The 15,617-nt window shown below is 44.9% G+C and overlaps 1 long non-coding RNA gene across 1 annotated transcript; it reads left to right on the top strand.

Annotated features, from left to right (window-relative positions):
* The first annotated feature begins 3,367 nt into the window (after positions 1–3,367).
* On the top strand, positions 3,368–4,823 carry LOC120054829. The gene is made up of 4 exons (XR_005477640.1): positions 3,368–3,841; positions 3,961–4,077; positions 4,196–4,388; positions 4,555–4,823. It is a non-coding gene; the product is annotated as an uncharacterized LOC120054829 (long non-coding RNA).
* The last annotated feature ends 10,794 nt before the right edge of the window (positions 4,824–15,617 follow it).

The raw sequence follows: 15,617 nt of genomic DNA, 5'->3' as shown, positions 1-15,617 counted from the left end.
GGTATTGAAGAACGACGTGTAGAAGAACGACGGTGTTGCAATTGTGGTGGTGATCATGATCCCGGGTTCCTGGAGTGCCCTGTAAGGGTGAAGGAGATTGAGGTAGCAAAAGGTAGAGCAGTCAATCGAATCTCCTATGCGGAGGCGATTAAAATAATTGAGGAAACAAGTGATGCTAGTGAAGATATGGTAGTGGACGCACAACAGCCTGTAGTACTTTTTTTTTTTGGGGGGGGGGGGGGGGGGGGGGGATCAGCTTAATATTGCGGAAAGATTGTTGCTTCCATCATTGTAATTGTCTGCATAATTTCCAATCCCCCATATCTTTTTTTTGGTAAATATATATATACGTACATACCCATACATATACATATGCATACACAAACATTCATACATACACATATAGATACTTTTTTTAGAATATATCTTTATTATTCCACGCAAACCCTACCACCCTTCCCCCAATTGGAGTAAACTAATAAACAACACTTAGGCTTCTACCTTCAGTTTATACATATTTTACAGACACAATCTATTTTACAATAGTTATATTTTGTTTGTTTTTTGTCCTTCCTCTATTTCTGATGTCCATCCAGTTTGATTTCTATTTGTAACTGCTATTTCACAGAATTTCTTAACTTACAGTTGAAGTCGGAAGTTTACATACACTTAGGTTGAAGTCATTAAAACTCGTTTTTCAACCACTCAACAAATTTCTTGTTAACAAACTATAGTTTTGGCAAGTCGATTAGGACATATACTTTGTGCATGACACAAGTCATTTTTCCAACAATTGTTTACAGACAGATTATTTAACTTATAATTCACTTTATCACAATTCCAGCGGGTCAGAAGTTTACATACAGTGGGGAGAACAAGTATTTGATAACCTGCCGATTTTGCAGGTTTTCCTACTTACAAAGCATGTAGAGGTCTGTCATTTTTATCATAGGTACACTTCAACTGTGAGAGACGGAATCTGAAACAAAAATCCAGAAAATCACATTGTATGATTTTTAAGTAATTCATTTGCATTTTATTGCATGACATAAGTATTTGATCACCTACCAACCAGTAAGAATTCCGGCTCTCACAGACCTGTTAGTTTTTCTTTAAGAAGCCCAGACAAGACAGACAAGTTCCTTACTTTTTTACCCTTCTACTTGCCTCTTCCATTTTTTGTGGTAATGCTGCAATTAGTTGGTTGCAATTTCGGGTAGAGCAGACATTTCCATATGTCTGTGTTAGCTGCATGTGTGAACAACTCCACCAGTCCTATTTATGATATAATTCACTAAAATTATACCTTTTTTAAACATTTAATCGAAAATACTTTTTAATCAATTAGTATATTTGAGTTTAACCACAATATTTGTTGTATTATTTGTTCTGTTTTTCAGATGGATTGAACTGAATTGCAACCAACTTTCTAAGGCTTGTTTAAAAAATAACAATATACCAGAGACTCTGGGTTCGAGCCCAGGCTCTATCGCAGCAAGTATGGTTCTCAATCAGAGACAACGATTGACAGCTGCCTCTGATTGGGAACCATACCAGGCCAAACACATAGAAATACAACACACAGAACAAAACATAGAATGCCCACCCCAACTCAGTCCCTGACCAAACCAAAATAGAGACATAAAAAAGGAACTAAGGTCAGGACGTGACAGGGTGAGACATTCCTACCAATTTCCTAGAGAACCAGTTTGGATTTAAGTATAACTTTTGTATGACTGATGCCTTTAGTGAGAGGTCTAATGCTTTAATATTTAATAATTTCTGCCCTCTGAATTCATATTCGTTATATAGGCCCTTTTCATTTTGTCTGGCTTGCCATTCCAAATAAAATTGAATATTTTTTGTTCATATAATTTAAAAAGCAGGTCACTAGGTGTAGGCAAAACCATAAGCAAATAGGTAAACTGTGATATGACTAAAGAGTTAATCAGGGTGATTTTTCCACAAATAGACAGGTATTTTCCTTTCCATGGTAGCAAGATCTTAACTTTCTATAAACATTTATTGGAGTGAGATCATTTCTTTCTTTTGGGATTTGTATACCGATTATGTCCACATCCCCATCAGACCATTTTATTGGTGAACTACACGGTGATGTAAAATTTGCATTTTTTAGTGATCCAATACATAATATAGTACACTTATCATAATTTGGTTTTAATCCAGAGAGGTTAGCAAAATTATCTAGATCCTCTAGGAGGCCGTGGAGGGAATCTAATTGTGGTTTTAAAAGAAAACATGAATCATCAGCGTACAATGACACCTTTGTTTTTAAGCCATGGATTTCTAATCCCTTAATATTATTGTTGGATCTAATTTTAACAGGACTCCGGCCGCAAAACCTGAACCTATAGGGGAGGGTCTGGGTGGGCATCTATCCGTGGTTGCGGCTCTGGTGCGGGACGTAGACCCCACTCCACCACTGGGGACCCTCGCTGCGGGCCCCGGACTGGGGACCGTCGCTGCGGGCCCCGGACTGGGGACCGTCGCTGCGGGCCCCGGACTGGGGACCGTCGCTGGGGGCTCCGGACTGGGGACCCTCGTTGCGGGCCCCGGACTGGAGACCGTCGCTGGAGACTCCGGACTGGAGACCGTCGCTGGGGGCTCCGGACTGGGGACCGTCGCTGGGGGCTCCGGACTGTGGACCGTTGCTGGGGGCTCCGGACTGGGGACCCACGTTGCGGGCCTCAGACTGGGGACCGTCGCTGGAGGCTCCGGACTGGAGACCGTCGCTGGAGGCTCCGGACTGGTGGCCGTCGCTGGAGGCTCCGGACTGGAGGCCGTCGTTGGAGGCTTCGTGCCATGACTCATCACTGGAGGCTTCGTGCCATGACTCATCACTGGAGGCTTCGTGCCATGGATCATCACTGGAGGCTTCGTGCCATGGATCATCACTGGAGGCTTCGTGCCATGGATCATCACTGGAGGCTTAGTGCCATGGATCATCACTGGAGATCTGGGGAGCAGAGCTGGCACAACCCGTCCTGGCTGGATGCTCACCCTAGCCCGGCAACTGTGGGGCGTTGGCACAGAACGCACTGGGCTGTGAGAACGCACCGAAGACACTGTGCGTAGAGCCGGCGCAGGATATACTGGGCCGAGGAGGCGCACTGAAGGTCTGGAGCGTAGAGCTGGCCCCACCCTTCCTGGCTGGATGCTCACCCTAGCCCGGCAACTGCGGGGTGCTGGCACAGGACGTACTGGGCTGTGGACACGCACCGGAGACACAGTGCGCAGAGCCGGCCAGGATATCCTGGACCGAAGAGACGCACTGGAGGCCAGATGCGCTGAGCCGGCACCATTTGTCCTGGCTGGATGCCCACTCTAGCCCGGCCGATGCGGGGAGCTGGAATATAGCGCACCGGGCTATGAGTGCGCACTGGAGACACACTGCACAGAGCCGCATAACATGGGGCTTGACTAGTCACACTCTCCCCACGGTAAGCACGAGGAGTTGGCTCAGGTCTCCAATCTCCTCGTGTCCCCCCCCCCCCCAATTTTGGGGGGGAGTGGCTTATCGGGCTTCCGTGCTAGCCGTGTCCCCTCGTAACGCTGGGCCCCCTTTGTCGATGTGCATGCATACTTCTGATTGTTTTGATTACGGATGCAAAGAGCAATGACGGTAGGTCACGGCAACCTCTCTCCTCTGTTTCGAGTGCAGCTGAGTCTGAACCACAGCCTGCTCCTGTGTGGTAATAATCTTGACACAGACACAGACTGCTGTCCTAAGCCACTGTGTATGCTGTAGACTCTGTGTCTGCCTCACTGCTCATCCAGGCTAGGATTTATGCCCAGGTGTCTCCCACTGAACCCGTGTCTGGTAAGTCTGTCTCTTTTTAGAGAAAGTATGTTTTGGCGAATCCAAGGGATATTTTAGTACTTATTTTAATTGTTTGTCTGGTTATCCCCTTTTTAATAGTGCTCTCTCAATTTTGTCAGACAACAAAACAGTCATTCCCAACCAAGTATACTGGCCCCTGGGCTCCTGTCCCTGTGACTTCACGTCCCTGTGACCTCACGGTGGGAGCCTGTGATGTGTGCTGCTGCTGTGACAAGGTATTTACATCCATCATTACACATACTGATCCACTTTACCCATGGAAAGAGTAGACATTTTGATTCTGTTTATGTCTGTTCATCAGGTTATGGTGTTTCTGTCATGTGTCTCCCACAGGACTGTTGCCCTGAAGCTGTTTCATGGCCAGTGTCTTTTGGGGCTCTTTGGACAGAAAGTCTCTCCAGTTCCGTATTACCTGTGCTATGCACAGTCTGCTGAAAAAGCCCCCGATTTGTTCCCATTGCTCTGCGTCATCTTGCTGCCTGACAACAATCCCTTCCTTGGACTTTTTTTATGAAGGGGACACAGTGTGAGACACCGATTTCCTATACATTTTTGTGTCTCAAAATCCAGTTGTCATAGAGATAGACTTCAATCTTAATTGGTAGCTTTTTTGTGTTTGCTATATGTCCCTTTTTACTGCATTATCATTGTCTTGATCTGAAATGTGTTGTCTTCTATACTGTCTTCTATAGCTGCTCCAGCACACCAAAGCCCAGGCCATCTTTCCAAAGTGTAGTGCTGTCAGCTCCACTGCCCACCGATGACTACCAGCAGCGGGATCTCTCTCTGTCTCTCTCTGTGTGTCTCTCTCTCTCTCTGTCTGTCTGTCTGTGTTTGTAAGTGAACAGTCAGAACTCTCACAGTAACTGTTATGTCTAATTTCTGTCTTAATCTGTTAGTGGAATTAAATAATTCCTCTAATGTACTCATTAATTAAATTCAATCTGTCTATTTATAAGAATTTGTAAGATACTTATTAACATAAAATAGACAGGATGCAGTCTTATTAAAAGTAGATAAGTGTTTATTCTCGGAGCACGCTTCCATTTGATCATAAACACAGGTTTATATACAAGATATGACGTCATAGATTACAGAATGAGTCTCATTGTCCTGACAAATAGAAAACAGGTTCAAAAGTTCATTCTAACCTCACAGGGCACTCACATGAAACACCATATAATCATTTATCCTGAAGGCTCACTATAATTGATTACCACTTTAGCAGACAACTCAAGATAATGGAAGACCTAAAAAGTTTATCTAAACACCTCAGGGCTAAGTTGGGTCAGTTCAACCATAGTTTAACGACCCTTTCTGCTTATTTTATGACCCACAACACAAATCTCTTTTCACCAGGCATGCAGAGTTCAATTAGTTATAGTTTTATCTAAAGCTAGAATTTGTTTTAACTATTTATTAACAAAATTCCTAACATAATCCCTCAGATCTTCCTGGTTGGCCAGTGTGTAGATAATGCCACTGTGACCTTTTTGAAAAACTAAGAGCAGTGTGTGGTCTCCTGTCCTGCCCAACTGGACCCAACCTTACAAATGACACCAACTGAAGTGAGGGATGGCCAACGGGGTATGACTCTCTCCCCATGAGCAGAACAATTACTTACTACTTCAACTTGATCGTTATCTGTTTTATTCTGATTGATTTGCATTGTATTTTTGTGTGCTCATTGGGGAAACATTTTAGGTGTAGTCACAGATATCACGGATGAAATGGCTGTTGACCTGAGCCCCTTTGTCTTGAGTCCTGTGGCTGAAGATGGCAGTCCGCTGTGAGAAAATGTAACCTTGAATATAAATTCTTCTGGGGAAGGAACAGCCCTACAAGTATCACACTAACCTGCATACTTGGGCACGTCCCTTCTGCTAATGGTAGGGGCCTCTTTCTTTTAGTTTTCCCTGCTGGGTATAACTACGTATCTGTAGCATCATTCAAAAGCTGACGTTGTGTTCGTCACCGATTAACACCTAATTCTCCTGCTGTTGTGTGTTTGTATTTCCTCTTCCTCTCACAGTGGCTTTGACAGCCAAGTATTCAGTTGTGTTTCTGGGATGCTTTGGCTTCGCCCAACTCAGGGAACCCAGGTTCGTGCAACCATATACACTTCTTATAAGCGTTTCAAAATGGGGAGCTTAATGTGCAACATAAAAAGATGAGACTGATTTTTGACTGACAGTTTCACAGATTTACAGATAAAGCTTTGTGTTATCTCTCTCTGCTTACCAGGTGGGCAGGCCTGTGATTGTTGGGGTTGTGAACACCTTGGAAAATGGCACAGTCATACAGAGGACCCCAGTCAATCTTTGGAAGCCAGGTAACAGCCATTTTTGTACCATGAATAGTGTACTGGAAAATCAATGGCTTTAAAGGTCTCAATTATCAAACTCTGCACATCTTTATGTACATTTTTATTTAGGCTAAGGCACTAGGATTGGACTATAGTGAGAACCTGACCCAATATATTCTGTTCAGGTAAGTCACTGGATACACACACTGAGAAGTTGATCAAAATACCGCTCAATGCATACAAATGAGAAGGATCCATGTCTCTCTGTAGAATGTTTGACCTTCCTCTTCTACCTCTGTTAGTCAGACTGTGGCCTCTTCAGAGGGCACTGATCACAGCAATACACAAAGCCAGGATGGAGAGCCAGATTTCCTTACCCTGGCTGACTGGTTGATCAAACCCTTTTAACTTTAACTATTAAATCCTAATATTAGCTTAAATATTCACCCTATTAATTCATAATTTTGGCTTTGTTGCTTCTCCATTCCACTTCTGTGACCAACACACAGATTAACTCACAGTTGTGAAACTGAACTGCAGCCAGCCTGTGGGGGGTGGTACTGGAACATGTTCTGGGATTCTGTCCCACCGGCACATCCACGTTAGGGTCATTGTGACAGAGGTGGTGGTGGTGGGGGGGTTGTCTCAGTGGGAGATCCAAGCAGTGGAAGTCAGATAAGTGGGAAAAGCCTTAAACACTGTCCATTGCCATCACACCTATGTTACCTTTCTGTCTGTGCTGTCCCTCTGTTGAGACAAAAAAAAGTGTGATTGAATAAAGTCCTCCTTGTTAGGACTACTGTCTCTGATGTGAGTGTTGCCCCGATTGGGACTCAGTCTTTCCCTGTCACCTCCTCCATCACCTTCACTGATATCCCCATCAACACAGGACCACCCAAAACCAGGTGACCCCTGAAATACTAAAGCCCTCAGAATTGAAATCAACAGCCTCCGTATAATGTTTTTATGACTACGTTGAAAGGTTTGGGAAGTGCTGTGAATAAAACTCTGATGTGGTTCTGCCCTGGTGTCCTTCAGCATTCAGATTAACTTTACAGAGTATGACTTCGACAGGAATGATGTGTGCTGGCCCCAGCTGGCTTTCCCCCTCACCAGGTATTACACAGGTGAGACTCTGCTGTCCCAAGATGTGAAATGTTATAAATAGATGATGGCAGTATGATTAAAGCTTTCCCTCCACCCTTCTACCTCCAGGTGAGTTGTATTTTGTCTCTGGCCAAGGGCCTTATCCTGGTGTTTTTCTTCATTGCTGCCTCCATTCTTGGCACTCGATGGAAACAGATCCGACAGGCATGGAGAAGTGCTTTTCTCTAAACCCAGGTATCTGAGAAAGAGTGAGGTAATAATCTGACAAATAACATGCACTAACTCTTGAGGCTTGAATCTGCTTGATCCTGCAGTTTGAAAAATAATGTCTGAACATTGTTATTGATGTAATGAAGTCATGTTCAGGTGGTAAGCTTAACAGTTTCAGCAGGTTTTCATGGTTTATAAGAATGTAAATGATCAAGTTGATTGTATTTTGATATTTTTAAAGAGATTTTTTTACCTTTTGGAAAATCTAATTTTTGATTAACTTGAAATGTGAATCTGGCCTGGGACTTTGCCTATTATATTTATGAGATATTCAAGTGACCGCTCTAACAATGGAAGAGGTGAGATCAGGTGGGACCATTCTAACCAATGAGAGGGCAGATACGAGTGTGAACAACAGGCATAGAGATAGAGGACTCATCTTTGTATCTGTGCCATTCTAGCATCTGCGATGGCATGGACAGTGCCATTGAAGACATCTCCATTTTATAGTAGTCCATTTCCTTCTTCATTGGCTGATTGCTCCCTACTCATAGCAATCCCCACCAAGTTGACTACTTTATTTTAAAGTAGTACATTTTCTTCTTCTTCATTGGCTGATTGCTCCCAAGTCATAGGAATCCCTATATAATAGACAATATTTGTCCCAGGCCAGATTCACATGTCAAGTTAATAAAAATGCTTTCCCTTACTTTTTTGTACATGATGTTGCTGCTACCATCGCTTATGACCGAAAATAACTTCTGGACATCAGGACTGTGATTACTCACCACGGACGGGCAGAATCCTTTTTTTCCTTTAACGAGTCTGAACGAGCCCAACGAGAACAATATACTGCTTTCTCGGGAACAGGCACAGATCCCCGTGATTTGCGCGAAGAGGAGGCGGAAAAAAAGGTGCCAGAGGGCAGGCTGCCTTCTGAGAATTTGTAAGCGATCGAATAAACCCCCACTTCCTTCCATTCTGCTAGCAAACGTGCAATCTTTGGAGAATAAAATCGATGACCTACGCGGAAGATTAAACTACCAACGGGACATTCAAAACTGTAATATTTTATGCTTCACTGAGTCGTGGCTGAATGATGATATTATCAACATACAGCTGGTTGGTTATACTCTGTACCGGCAGGATAGAACAGCAGCGTCTGGTAAGACAAGGGGCGGCTGACTATGTATTTTTGTAAATAACAGCTGGTGCACGATTTGTAAGGAAGTCTCCAGCTATTGCTCGCCTGAGGTAGAGTATCTCATGATAAGCTGTAGACCACTCTATCTACCTAGAGAGTTTTCATCTGTATTTTTCGTAGCTGTTTACATACCACCACAGTCAGAGGCTGGCACTAAGACAGCATTGAATGAGCTGTATTTCGCCATAAGCAAACAAGAAGACACTCACCCAGAGGCGGCACTCCTAGTAGTCGGGGACTTTACTGCAGGGAAACTTAAATCCATTTTACCAAATTTCTGTCAGCATGTTAAATGTGCAACCAGAGGAAAATAAACTCTGGACCACCTTTACTCCACACACAGAGACGCATACAAAGTTCTCCCTCACCCTACATTTGGCAAACCTGACCATAATTCTATCCTCCTGATTCCTGCTTACAAGCAAAAATTAAAGCAGGAAGCACCAGTGACTAGATCAATAAAAAAGTGGTCAGACGAAGCAGATGCTAAGCTACAGGACTGTTTTGCTAGCACAGACTGGAAAATGTTCCGGGATTCCTCCGATGGCATTGAGGAGTACACCATATCAGGCATTGGCTTCATCAATAAGTGCATCGATGACGTCGTCCCCACAGTGACTGTACGTACATACCCCAACCAGAAGCCATGGATTACAGACAACATCCGCACTGAGCTAAAGCTTTCAAGGAGCGGGACTCTAACCCTTGAAGCTTATAAGAAATCCTGCGATGCCCTCCGACGAACCATCAAACAGGCAAAGCGTCAATACAGGACTAAGATCGAATCGTACTACACCGACTCTGACGCTCGTCAGATGTGGCAGGGCTTGCAAACTATTACAGACTGCAAAGGGAAGCACAGCCGAGAGCTGCCCAGTGACACAAGCCTACCAGACGAGCTAAACTACTTCTATGCTCGCTTCGAGGCAAATAACACTGAAACATGCATGAGAGCACCAGCTGTTCCGGAAGACCTTTTAAACAGGTCAACATTCCCAAGGCCGCAGGGCCAGACGGATTACCAGCACTTGTACTGCAAGCATGCGCTGACCAACTGACAAGTGTCTTCACTGACATTTTCAACCTCTCCCTGTCCGCGTCTGTAATACCAACATGTTTTAAGCAGACCACCACAGTCCCCGTGCCCAAGAACACTAAGGTAACCTGCCTAAATGACTACCGACCCGTAGCACTCACGTCTGTAGCCATGAAGTGCTTTGAAAGGCTGGTCATGTCTCACATCAACACCATTATCCCAGAAACCCTAGACCCACTGCAATTTGCATACCGCCCCAACAGATCCACAGATGTTGCAATCTCTATTGCACTCCACACTGCCCTTTCCCACCTGGACAAAAGGAACACCTACGTGAGAATGCTATTCATTGACTACAGCTCAGTGTTCAACCCTGGGACTAAACACCTCCCTCTGCAACTGGATCCTGGACATCGACGGGCCGCCCCCAGGTGGTAAGGGTAGGTAAAAACACATCCTCCACGCTGATCCTCAACACAGGGGCCCCTCAAAATTGTATTCGTCCCGTACACATATTTTGCAGATGTTATCGCGGGTGTAGCGAAATGCTTATGTTCCTAGCTCCAAAAGAACAGTAACCTAACAATACACGAAATCCCCAAAATAAATGAATTAAGACTATGTACATAGGGCAGCAGTCTCTAAGGGTGCTGGGATGAGTACCGGGTGGTAGCCGGCTAGTAACTGACTAAAGTTCAATGCAGGGTACTGGGCGGAGGCCAGGAAGTGGTGACTATTTAAGTCTGAAAGCCTGGAGATAAAGCTGTTTTTCAGTCTCTGTCCCAGATTTGATGCACCTGTAATGTCTCCACCTTCTACATGGTAGCGGGGTGAACAGGCCATGGCTCAGGTGGCTGAGGTCTTTAATGATCTTACTGGCCTTCCTGTGACATCGAGTGCTGTAGATGTCCTGGAGGGCAGGCAGTGTGACCCAGGTGACGCATTGGGCTGACCGCACCCCTCTCTGGAGAGCCCTGCAGTTGCGAACGGTGCAGTTGCCATACCAGGCGGTATTACAGCCCGACAGGATACTCTCAATGGTGCATCTGTAGAAGTTTGTGAGGTTCTTAGGGGCCAAGACTAATTTATTCATCCTCCTGAGGTTTAAGAGGCACTGCGTTCACCACACTGTGTGGATGGACCATTTCAGGTTGTCAGTGATGTGCACACTGAGGATCTTGAAGCTTTTCACCCTCTAAACTGCAGCCCCATTGATGTGGATGGGGGGCTTGCTCATTCTGCTGTCTCCTGAATTCCACAATCAACTGTTTTGTTGACGTAGAGGGATAGGTTATTATCCTGGCACCACTCCGCCAGGGCCCTCACCTCCTCCCTGTAGGCTGTCTCGTTATTGTTGGTAATCGGGCCTACCGCTGTTGTCCTACTGCAAACTTGATGATTGAGTTGGAGACGTGCGTGGCCATGCAGTCATGGGTGAACAGGGAGTACAGGAGGGGGCTGAGCACGCACCCTTGTGGGGCCCCTAGGTTGAGGATCAGTGTAGCGGCGGTGTTGTTGCCTACCTTCACCACCTGGAAACCTCTCCCTGGGTCTGAACACGTATCGCTTGCAGTACTGTTTTGGATACATAAGGACCTTATTGTTCATATCAGTGAGAAATAATAATTTTAAAGGTTAAATTGATACACACCTTTATAGGGTTAGTGTTCCCAAACGGCCATATCTCCATGTTACAGCAGGTATTTACGGAAGACAGAAGGACAACCTGTGCTAATTAGCTATCTAGCATGATCTGAACACCTGTGTGTAATGGAAGAAGGCCGCCAGAAACGTGTTGTCACTGAAAAATACTGTCGGCTGCAACTGTGTTAAAACAGTAAGTGTATATTTTGCATTTGTGAAATTGTTTTGATGTGATATGAAATTAAAGGGCTTTATGTTTGTATAACCGTATCGCAATTGAGAATCGATTCACGTTTAGATGGAGTATTTAGCTGTTTTGGCTGCCAGAGCCAGTCTACCTCTAAAAATAACATTACGGTCCTTGGACCTTAAGGAGTAATGGTAGGCTCCTTAAACAATTAAGAGTACATCTTGGTCTAAGGCATCCCCACCTAGTTTTCTACTTTAAAATGGTGGAAGCCCTCAATGGCCATGCTAAAGCGGGTTATATCCATGATGAGTCCTCTATCTATCTATATGACAACAGGCACAACTCCAATATAGTCAATTTTTTTCTTCAAAGTTGCTGAAATGCCATGTGCGTTCACTCATATCAGTGCATTCGTAGCAACCTAAACATTACGAAACATATATTAGATCAAATAAGCCTCACGTAACAAATAAGCAATTACATTTTCGACCAAATTCAGCACTCATTGACCTCCATACAAAAAAAAATCCTCACTTTGTGGGCTTATTTTTTTGTGGACAGATTTTGGGCGGCATAAAACCTCTCGCTTTACCTCTTCCCCTCTACCTGGGATAATGTCATTTTATTTGCAGACTTTTTTTTTTTTTCTCTTTTAATTTTTTTTTTTATCCCATTTTCTCCCCAATTTTCATGGTATCCAATCGCTAGTAATTACTATCTTGTCTCATCGCTACAACTCCCGTACGGGCTCGGGAGAGACTTAGGTCGAAAGCCATGCGTCCTCCGAAGCACAATCCAACCAAGCCGCACTGCTTCTTAACACAGCGCGCCTCCAACCCGGAAGCCAGCCGCACCAATGTGTCGGAGGAAACACCGTGTACCTGGCCCCCTTGGTTAGCGCGCACTGCGCCCGGCCCGCCACAGGAGTCGCTGGAGCGCGATGAGACAAGGATATCCCTACCGGCCAAACCCTCCCTAACCCGGACGACGCTATGCCAATTATGCGTCGCCCCACGGACCTCCCGGTCGCGGCCGGCTGCGACAGAGCCTGGGCGCGAACCCAGAGACTCTGGTGGCGCAGCTAGCACTGCGATGCAGTGCCCTAGACCACTGCGCCACCCGGGAGGCCCTATTTGCAGACTTTTGTGCCGAATCTACTGAGCTGTTTCAGGTAAAACGTTTATTGTCATGTCGCAGCAGTTTGAAGGAGGGAGATTCCAAGATTTGGGAAGTGTGCAGGAGGGCATGGGATAGAGGATTGTGTAGTTTCAGTGGATAAAGTTGTGTGTCAACTGTAGGGGTGCCCATGTTTCTGGGGAGGCAGTGAAGAAAGTAGAGGAGGATGGGTCAAGGGTGAGGGATCCTGAGAGGATCCCTGTGAGTAGTAGATCTGTGCCAGCACAGAGGAATAGGCCAATGAGTGACATACAGTACCAGTCAAAAGTTTGGACACACCGACTCGTTCCAGGGTTTTCCTTTATTTTTACTATTTTCTACATTGTAGAATAATAGTGAAGACATCAAAACTATGAAATAACACATATGAAATCATGTAGTAACCAAAAAGGCGTTAAACAAATATATTTTATATTTGAGTTAATTCAAATTAGCCACCCTTTGCCTTGATGACAGCTTTGCACACTTGGCATTCTCTCAACCAGCTTCATGAGGAATGCTTTTCCAATCGTCTTGAAGGAGTTCCCACATATGCTGAGCGCTTGTTGGCTGCTTTTCCTTCACTCTGAGGTCCAACTCATCCCAAACCATCTCAATTGGGTTGAGGTCGGGTGATTGCGGAGGCCAGGTCATCTGATGCAGAATTCCATCAGTCTCCGTCTTGGTCAAATAGCCCTTACACAGCCTGGAGGTGTGTTTTGGGTCATTGTCCTGTTGAAAAACGAATGATAGAATGATAGTAAGCGCAAACCAGATGGGATGGCGTATCGCTGCAGAATGCTGTGGTAGCCATGCTGGTTAAGTGTGCCTTGAATTCTAAATAAATCACAACAGTGTCACCAGCTAAGCACACCCACACCATCACACCTCCTCCTCCATGCTTCACGGTGGGAACCACACATGCAGAGATCATCCGTTCACCTACTCTGCGTCTCACAAAGACACGGCGGTTGGAACCAAAAATCTCAAAGATTTCCACCGGTCTAATGTCCATTGCTCGTGTTTCTTGGCCCAACAAGTCTCTTCTTCTTATTGGTGTCCTTTAGTAGTGTTTTCTTTGCAGCAATTCGACCACGAAGGCCTGATTGACGCAGTCTCCTCAACAGTTGATGTTGAGATGTGTCTGTTACTTGTATACTCTGTGAAGCATTTATTTGGGCTGCAATTTCTGAGGTTGGTAACTCTAATGAACTTATCCTCTGCAGCAGAGGTAACTCTGCGTCTTTCTTTCCTGTGGCGGTCCGGATTGACTGACCTTCATGTCTTAAAGTAATGGTGGACTGCCGTTTCTCTTTGCTTATTTGAGCTGTTCTTGCCATAATATGGACTTGGTCTTTTTACAAATAGGGCTATCTGCTGTATACCACCCCTACCTTGTCACAACACAACTGATTGGCTCAAACACATTAAGAAGGAAAGAATTTCCACAATTGAACTTTTAACAAGGCACACCTGTTAATTGAAATGCATTCCAGGTCACGACCTCATGAAGCTGGTTGAGAGAATGCCAAGACTATTTAACCTTTATTTATCTAGGCAAGTCAGTTTAGAACAAATTCTTATTTTACAATGACTGCCTACCCCGACCAAACCCTCCCCTTACCCGGACGACGCTGGGCCAATTGTGCACCGCCCTATGGGACTCCCGATCACGGCCGGTTGTGATACAGCCCAGGATCAAACCAGGGTCTGTAGTGACGCCTCTAGCACTGAGATGCAGTGCCTTAGACCGCTGTGCCACTCGGGAGCTAAGACAAAGGGTGTTTGATTTGTTTAACACTTTTGGTTACTACATGATTCCATGTGTTATTTCATTGTTTTGATGTCTTCACTATTATTCTACAATGTAGAAAATAATACAAATAAAGAAAAAACTTGAATGAGTAGGTGTGTCCAAACTTTTGACTGGTACTGTATGCTTCAGTAAGGTTGGCTTCTTAGCGTTCATAGCAATGGTTATCACAGAAAATAGATGTTGTGGTGCCAGCTGCAGAGATGTATTTTGGCATTCGAGATTTGACTTCAGAAGTGTTACAGGATGTGTTGAGTGGTGGTGTCCCGTCCTCCCAGGCTGTTGGCATGGTGCAGGAGCAGATAGGGTCAAAGTAGTGGAATTGGGTAGTGGGCTTTTAATGAGTGTAGAGTTAGTTGGTAGGGTGTTTTTATAATATTTTTTTTTTGTTTTGTTTTTCCTTTTCCCATTTTGTTTCACAAAGTATAATGGATTTATATTATAGTCCAGTTGAAGGCGGTAATGCAACATATTGGATGCCTTCCGCCGTTAAACTCAAAAGAAGAAGAAGACTTGCCGAGTTGGATGATGGTTGGGTCAAGTCGGAGCTCCTTTTTCCCACCGAGTTACCAGTCGTCTTGAACGCACTGAAGTCGGAGATTTCCGAGTTGTTTTGAACGCGGCATAACTTGCATACAAGCTCCATATCAATGGGCGCATGAGTATTTAAAGCAAGTTAGTATTTATTGAAGTTTCAAGTTTAAAATGTGCTTATAGTAATAGTTATCTACTGGAACGTTTCTACTGTCAGAAGCTAGCTTACATTACCACAACTTGATTGAGAAGAGAGTTTACGGAACCATCTAACGCTAGCTAGTGACAGAGTGGACCTTCTGGTTCGCTAAATCGATAGCCACGTTAATATGGTTACAGCAAGATGACTTCAACAACCACTTCGACGGGAACTTCTTGAGACTCACTGGACTGGAGACGCGTCACTGATGGGCCAATGATTGACACGGTGTTGAAGTGAATGCACCGGTAGTTTGCGAGCCAGCCAGCTAGCTGCTAGCTTGCTTGCCTGCTAGCTAGCTACTTCTAAGACGCCGGAGCTCACCAATGAGATTGTTCGTCCGCTAAGCCTACCCAGG

This window comes from Salvelinus namaycush, chromosome 1, assembly GCF_016432855.1.
Source record: "Salvelinus namaycush isolate Seneca chromosome 1, SaNama_1.0, whole genome shotgun sequence".
NCBI classification, from domain to species: domain Eukaryota; kingdom Metazoa; phylum Chordata; class Actinopteri; order Salmoniformes; family Salmonidae; genus Salvelinus; species Salvelinus namaycush.
Note: the sequence above shows the minus strand (reverse complement) of the source record. Positions and strands in the feature narration are given on the sequence as shown.